Consider the following 7,992-nt stretch of genomic DNA (forward strand, 5'->3'; position numbering starts at 1 on the left):
AGTTGATGACACCCCTTTGAAGTCATGTGGCCCAGCTGGTTCAGTTGAGTCATTAGATACAGACACTTAGCTATAACGTTTTCCTGCTTGAGTCTCATGTTTTTATTGTCCCACACTTTACTCCAAGTGAGAGGCATCAGACACTCATTCTTGTGCCAGGAGATACCATGTTGTCTCCATCATATTGGATAATGTGCTCTGAAATTGTAAAACATCAAATAAAATTTCTTTTCCCTTAGGTTGCCTCTGCCATGTATTCTGGTCCAAGGAGAAGAAAAGCAACAAATATAAAACACTGATATGGAGTAGTGAAGTTGTTGTGGTGAGAATCATAACGACTAATGCAATAGTTTATCAACCATTAACTCTGGTTTATGAGCAGACTCTGAAGGGGCCTGAAACAGTGAGACAGAAAATATTGGAAACCATCAAGTCTATCCAGTGTATTCTCTCTCTAATAGGGTACAACTGTGAGAAATTTACCCCAAAGGACTCTTTACAAATATGTGTCAATGAGGAAAACGCTAAGAAGCACTTATAAACTTACCAAATCATAGTTCAAACCTGATTAAGTGGGTCAACTCTATTTGTAATTAAGTTTTATGAAATTAAAATATTTAAGTTGAATGTCAATATTAGATTTCAAAATGTTCTGGGTTTTGGTTAAACATCAGTAAGCTATATCATTCTATATTCAAAAATCAAAGCAGCCATCGAAACTTAATGTCAGTTTAATGATTTCTTTCTGGCTTCCTTGTCATTGACCAGTATCTTTATATCTTAAGATTAACTGTTGAAGAATTTAAAATTTATGAGTTTATGTGCAAAATTAATTTAAATTCAATACTAAGAATACATGCAGAAAATGCTAAAAAATGAACATTAGGCAAAAAAAAACATGCAAATCATAGCTCTAGTTAATTAGGATCATATTTGTTATTTTTAATTGCTTGTGGTCAAAGGTTAACAATTCACTAAAAATTTTATGTCTTAAGAGATGTTCCCAGGAACTCTTCAAAGGCTTTTAGAAACAATTCCCTTGCAAATTTTGTACTCATGACACTTTCCCATATAGTCAACGATAATGATCCTAGAAAATACTTAAAAAATATGAGTGCTTGTCCACCCAAAATATTTCTTACTTGCATTAGATAATATCCAGTGGCCATAGTTATTCCATTTGCTTAATGTCAGTTAACTGAGGGAAAGGTCATCCAATCATTGGCCCAAATTGGGGCCCATCTCAAGGGGAGGGTCCAAGGTCTAACACTATCACTGATGCTATGTTGTGTTTACAGACAAGAACCTAGCATGGCTGTTCTCCAAAAGCCCAACAAGCAGCTTACTGATACAGATGCAGATACTTACACTCAACCAAAAGACTGAAGTTGCGGACCATGTGATTGAATTAGAGAAAGGCTGGAAGAAGTTGAGGGGGAGGGCAACCCCAAAGGAAGTCTGAACTAACCTGGATCCCCAACATCTCTCAGACATTGAGCCATCATCCAGGCAGCATAGAATAGTATGTCCTAGGCCCCCTACACATATACAGCAGAGGACTTCCTAATATAGCCTGAGTGAGAGAAGATGCACCTAACCCTAGAGACTTGAGGCCCCAGGAAGTGGGGAAGCCTGAAGGGGTCTGAAATGTAGGTGCAGGAGTATGGGGACATCCTCTTGAAGACAGGGGTAGAGGAATGGGATGAAGAACTATCAGAGGGCAGAACGGGAACAGGATAATGATTGAACTGTTAGAAAAAAAAAAGAGTAAAGATTAAAAAAATACCCCTGTACAGACTTACCAATTTAAGTTAAGAACAGGTGGACAAATGGGCATCTCAAAACCATATTTGAAATATTAGGCATAAAAATTATTGAAAACATCAAACCACCAAATGGTTAAATAAACAAAACAAAATAACTCATTAGAATCTTATATGACAGGTTAACAGCGCTCAGGACTCGGCGTGCGCGTGCCTTCCAACTCTCCATCGCCATGGCCGCCGACATCAGCCAGTGGGCCGGGCCCTTGTGCTTGCAGGAGGTGGACGAGCCGCCCCAGCACGCCCTGCGGGTCGACTACGCCGGGGTGACGGTGGACGAGCTGGGCAAAGTGCTAACGCCCACCCAGGTTATGAACAGGCCCAGCAGCATTTCATGGGACGGCCTTGATCCTGGGAAACTCTACACCCTGGTCCTCACAGACCCCAATGCTCCCAGCAGGAAGGATCCCAAATTCAGGGAGTGGCACCACTTCCTGGTGGTCAACATGAAGGGTAACGACATTAGCAGTGGCACTGTCCTCTCAGATTATGTGGGCTCCGGGCCTCCCAGTGGCACAGGTCTCCACCGCTACGTCTGGCTGGTGTACGAGCAGGAACAGCCGCTGAGCTGCGACGAGCCCATTCTCAGCAACAAGTCTGGAGACAATCGCGGCAAGTTCAAGGTGGAGACCTTCCGAAAGAAGTATAACCTGGGAGCCCCGGCGGCGGGCACGTGCTACCAAGCCAAGTGGGATGACTATGTGCCCAAGCTGTACGAGCAGCTGTCAGGGAAGTAGGGGTGCTGCACAGGGGCCCCCACAGCCTTGTTAAGTTGTGTAAAGCATGCTGTTCCCCCCGCCCCCTTGCTACCCTCTCATTGGGAGTTCTTAGCTGTGCTAGGATAGAGGTTTAGGGTGTCTTCCCTCTTGCTGCCAGCCGTTACGATTCTGGATAGTCCCATCCCAGGTTCTGTTTGATTGAGTTTAGGTTCCGTCTGGGGAGGGGTCTAATGTTCTGATGGAGTCATTCTGTTGTTGATATAAAAAGAGCAACTCTGAAAAAGGAAACATTCCGCCAGGATCAGGTCTAGAGGAGAGCTGGAGCTGGTGGTGTCTGTGAGTGGTTGAACAAGGAAACTGTCCAGAACCGGGCACAGTGGGGTCTTTAAGGGCCCTGTCCCCCAACTGAGACAACTCAAGACTCCCATCTTAGCTGAGCCCTGACCGTCCAGATCAGGTGGCTGCGTAGGTATCAAGTGTCTAAAGAACAGTGCTGCTGTGGAGAGAGACCCTCTTAAGCCCCTTGCTTCTCAGTGGGGTAGGCAAAAGTCATCTGAGCTGCCGAGTGTGTTGATCCTCCTTGTCAAGTACAAATAAAAAGGCATTGCATTCAAAAAAAAAAAAAAAAAAAAAAAGAATCTTATATGAAGGAGCAAAACTCATGGTAGAACATTGAGAGACCACTGATACCACAGGCACTATGGGATTTATAGGCAGACTCTGAACTCTTGACTGTTCATGATTTCAGGTCAGCAAGGTACCCACTGCTTAAAATGTCCCACTCACGTAATGGACTGCCCCTCCTCGCCCTGAGTCCCCCTCATATTGGAACCAGCTCTGCTTCTGCAAACCTCTACCAGCTGAATTGTTGCCTTCCTTAGGAGCTACAGCGACTGATTTGTTCCCTTTGCCTCTCTATGTGTATGTATCTGAAAGATAACAGATGATCTGGACATACAGAGGAACACAGAAGGCAGGTCAGTTACAATAGCATGGTAACTTAGACTTAAATAAGTAAACATTTTATTATATAACAACCCTAAATATCTCCTAAGACAAAGTCTTACCGTCTACAGAGGCTATTCCCTCTCTGTTACCTTAAGAAGAATCTACAAGAAAGAAGAACCTCGCCCTGGGGCTGGCCCCCAGCGCTCCATGCCATTCCTAGTGATAACAGAAAATAAAATAATAATACTTTTCAGTAAAGCATATTATCACGTTGAAATGAACTTCAAGTATCTGTGGGGTATCCCTGCTTTGTACTTGACAGGGCTATTTTCATTTTTTTTTGCTGTCAACACTAATGCATTTTTCACAAAATGTTCAAAGCAATCAGAACATGTTGAAAATTAAAGTATATCAAAAGCAATGAATTAACCATCTAAAAATCAGTAAATCACTAACTTTTCGATTCTTCTCTGTTTGACCAATGTATTTAATTTTGGCCATCAGTTTGTTCAGAACAACACATCATGGTTTAGCTCTAACTACAGGTACAGATGAGTGGTTATTAATTCACTTTCAATGACAGACTTATCTAAAACAAGATTATGACCCCAATTCTTGTAATATGTCACAAATGGCCTAAAGTCTCAATGTCACGTTCCTATTCACTCTCTACTAAAAGGGTCTCCATGTTTGTCATTTGTGCTATTTTTTTCCTCTTGTATTGATAACAGATGAATTTTGTGTTAGTACTGAATGAGAATGGTGGGTTTCTCTGGCATGCACTATATTTCTACATCAGTTATGAGAAAATATCTATGTATAATTTGCATTTTAATATTAAGAAAAGTATACAAGAAATAAAAAATAGTCTTTCGCTAAAAACCTTCACAATGAGCATTCTATTAGCATGTATGAGGAGTGTGATATAAAACCTAAACGACAAATCTGAAATAAGTCTCTCCATTGTTTCAGAAAAGGCAGATTGACAGCCAGAAATATTATAACAAAACCTCATCTGATCCTTGGCTGGTGGCAGGATCTTGATTTGGTTTGGTGATATGCCTGTTATTCCAGAATCAACAGCAGCAAGGAAAGGTATCACACTCAGATAATAATTTATATCTGTAAAAACAAGAGGCTGGTTAGACTCAGAACCAGTAACAAAACACAGAGCATGGTTTTAGGAATCATTAAGTCATTAAGGGATATTCACAGATCCCGAATGCTGATAAAGATTATCAACTAAAATTTTGTAGAAAATCAACTTATAATTTAATAGTCCTATAAACATAGGTACATATATACATACTGAAGTGTCATATTATCATATTTTTAAAAAGGTAATTTTAATGGATTGGATGACAATTTTATTTCAACTCACTAAATAAGAAAGAAAAGAAACAAAATCTATCCAATTGTTCTCATAATAGTACATAAATTCTCAATGAAATTATAATGGCATAACTATAAAATATAAAGCATAAGTAGATTTCATCAAATATAAACATAACTATAGATTTGGAAATGAATATTTTATACTTTACAATTTAGTCTAATTTTTATACAGAATATTATGAAATAGTTTAATCCTATTTCTCTAAAGCCAGAACTTTTGACTGGCAATCTAATAGGAGTCACAGGGCTTGAAATGATAGAGGAGCAAGTCCTGCAGTTTTAAGCATTTTATGTTAGTTAGGTAATAGGTTTATACTGATTCTTAACACTCCAAAATACCAAGCCAATCAGACTAAATTGTAACTCAAGAGCTGTTGACAAGTCTGTTTATCAATTTTGAAAAGAATGACTCAAGTTAGTGTGAGAAAAAATATCCAGTGGTTCATAACATTTGAGTCACTCCAAAAAGGTAAAATTTAACAGTGTCATTCATAATCATTAGTGAATTACTCAGATACAGTTCTATGTAATTCATTTCAAACAAAACACATGAAAGAATTATATTTATTCAAATTATTTCCAGTATTGCATACATAATTAAAGCCTTCATTAGAAATTACCCGAACAAAGTATTAGTCTGGCAGCTTTGTGAGTTTCAGAATTTAGCATCTTTATTTTGAGCAAAAATGAAAAACATTCTTAGTCTTACTTTGCAAACATTCTGTGTTCCTCTTGAACCTGCCATATCCCCAAAAGTGTTGCTATCTAGAGGCTATGATCTTTGTAGTTCCTTGATTCAATTTCTCTGTCAAAAGTCTGACTACATCCTTAAACAGTATTGTATCCCATTTAACTGGTCAGGTCTGCCACATGCCATCGAGGTCACTGGTATAAGATGAAGTCGAGAAAAAGGAGCAGTGCTGTTTTGATTTTTGTCTCTTACTCTAAAATTCAGGTTAAATATATTCTTTGAAGTAAAAGTCAAATATTGTTATTGAAGAGAACCTACCAGCCCACCAAGTGTCCACGGAGAAACAGACTCTCTTCAGTTCATTGCCATAGTCTGTCCAGTGGGATCAGCTAATTTACCTAGAGGACAGAGAAGGCACAGGTGTATTTATCATGCCCATCTAAAACAGCTAAATACATGGATTTAATTCATAGGAAAAAAAATTTCAAATTATTTATATTTTACTTACCACCTTTTTTTTTAACATTTTATTTCTCATCTCTCAATCAAATTATTTTCTTTTCTTCAGTGACACCAAACATTTGATTCTTGACCCTTTTTTTAACAATCTATAAAGTTGGTACATGTGACTTATTTGTAATTTTATGCTTATGATCAGGCAATTTTAATTAAGACTGTCATCAAGGTAAATATAATAACTTCCTATTTCTAATGAATGTCTGTTCATAGGGACAGGAAGGAATGTGTAGTTAGCAGTGGTGTAGTAACTATTTTGAAAATACTCAAATTAGAGAAAGAATGTGTCTTTATGGCTAGTTTTTAAGTCTATGTGTTATTGAAGTGTTTGGTAGTAACAATAAAACCACAGAGGAAAAATTTGTGGATACTGACAAATACAAATAGAAGAAAAAAATATTATGAGGAGATTAAAAAGTAAACAAAAACAATCAGTTTTCAAAGGGACATGTGTGGGCATCTTACAGTTTATTACATGGTGATGAAACACCATGATCAAAATCAACTTGGAAAGGAAAGGTTTAGCTTACTTACACTGATCATAATTCATTGAGGAAAGCCAAGGCAGGACCTCAAATCAGACTAGAACCTGGAGGCAGGAACTGACACAGAGACCTTAGAAGAGTGCTTAGCTTCTCCTTCATTGCAGGTTCAGCCTGATTTCTTACAGAGTCCAGGACCATGAGCCCAGGGATGGCACATGCACCATGAGCTAAATGTTTTCATATCAATCACTGACTAAGTAAGAGACCTGTAGACATGCATACTGTTTGATCATATGATGGCATTTTCTCATCTGAAGTTTTCTCCTCTCAGATGATATCAGCCTGGGTCAAGTTGACAGAAAATTAGACAGTAGTATAAGATAAGAAGAATCCTGTTTTCCTAATACATCGGGATTGGTATACAGGAGAATAAGTGCCTTTATTGCCTGTTTGATACCACCATCCAAACTGCAGAGGCAATCCCCACAGAAGATTTTGGCTATTTTCTGGATCATATATTACAAAATATATGTCTATTTCAGTAAGATTCTGTACATCCCCCATTCTATCATTGAGTACCCACGGATTAGCTATGTACTTCCCATGCTCCATCCTTTAGACACTCAACTGCTCAGGGCTGTCTTCCCATAAAGTAGGATATGGAGCTAAGATATTAGAAACCTCTGCTACTGCTGTAGAGAAGCAGCCAGCCAGTTCCCAGACCCAGGAAGCCAGGACTGCCATGGTGCAAAACTGGAAGCCAGGAGTGTATCTAGGCTTTATTGGAGAAGGAAGGAAGAAGCCAGGATTTCTTTTCTCTTTATAAGTGAGTTGTTCTATTTTCAAGACAGAATGCCAATGAAGAAGAAATGTGTATCTTGGTGATTGGTATTAAAGATAATGAAGTTCTGTCACCTTTCTATCAACAGTACAGTGTATCAGATACTGAATAAAAGGTAAATCTTTTCAGATATTGGATACTGCTATTTGTCAATGAAGAAATTGTTCTAGGACTTTTACAGTGTACATTGTAATTATAAATTGCATTATCTATGGCATTAGATTAAGAAGCTTCCCCTTCATAAAAATGTCTTTCCATAATTCATGAAAAATATTGAATAATTCAATGTGAAAATACTGACATTTATAGTAATGTTAAGAGGTATACTAAAAAAATAAATGTGACACAGTTATGGTACACCTCTCTGTTCCAAATAAAATAATTTAAGTATATCAAATTATCCCAATTTAATAAAGCCATATTGTTAAAAAATATAGTCAGCTAATTAATTCTCAGCATTTATTCATTTTTTCTCAGAATGTTATCTAATAACCTAAGTTTCTGGATTTATACTTTCCCTTGCCAAAATAATTTTATAGTAATAAAAATAAATATAAAATAATAATACTATGTA

At 37.9% G+C, this 7,992-nt stretch overlaps 2 pseudogenes; one reads left to right on the forward strand and one right to left on the reverse strand.

The window, feature by feature from the left end:
- On the forward strand, positions 1,976-3,155 carry Gm9824 (predicted pseudogene 9824; annotated as a pseudogene).
- Positions 4,000-7,321, reverse strand: Gm30619 (annotated as a pseudogene).
- Between the last annotated feature and the right edge of the window lie 671 nt (positions 7,322-7,992).

Source organism: Mus musculus, chromosome 10 (genome assembly GCF_000001635.26).
Source record: "Mus musculus strain C57BL/6J chromosome 10, GRCm38.p6 C57BL/6J".
NCBI classification, from domain to species: Eukaryota; Metazoa; Chordata; class Mammalia; order Rodentia; family Muridae; genus Mus; species Mus musculus.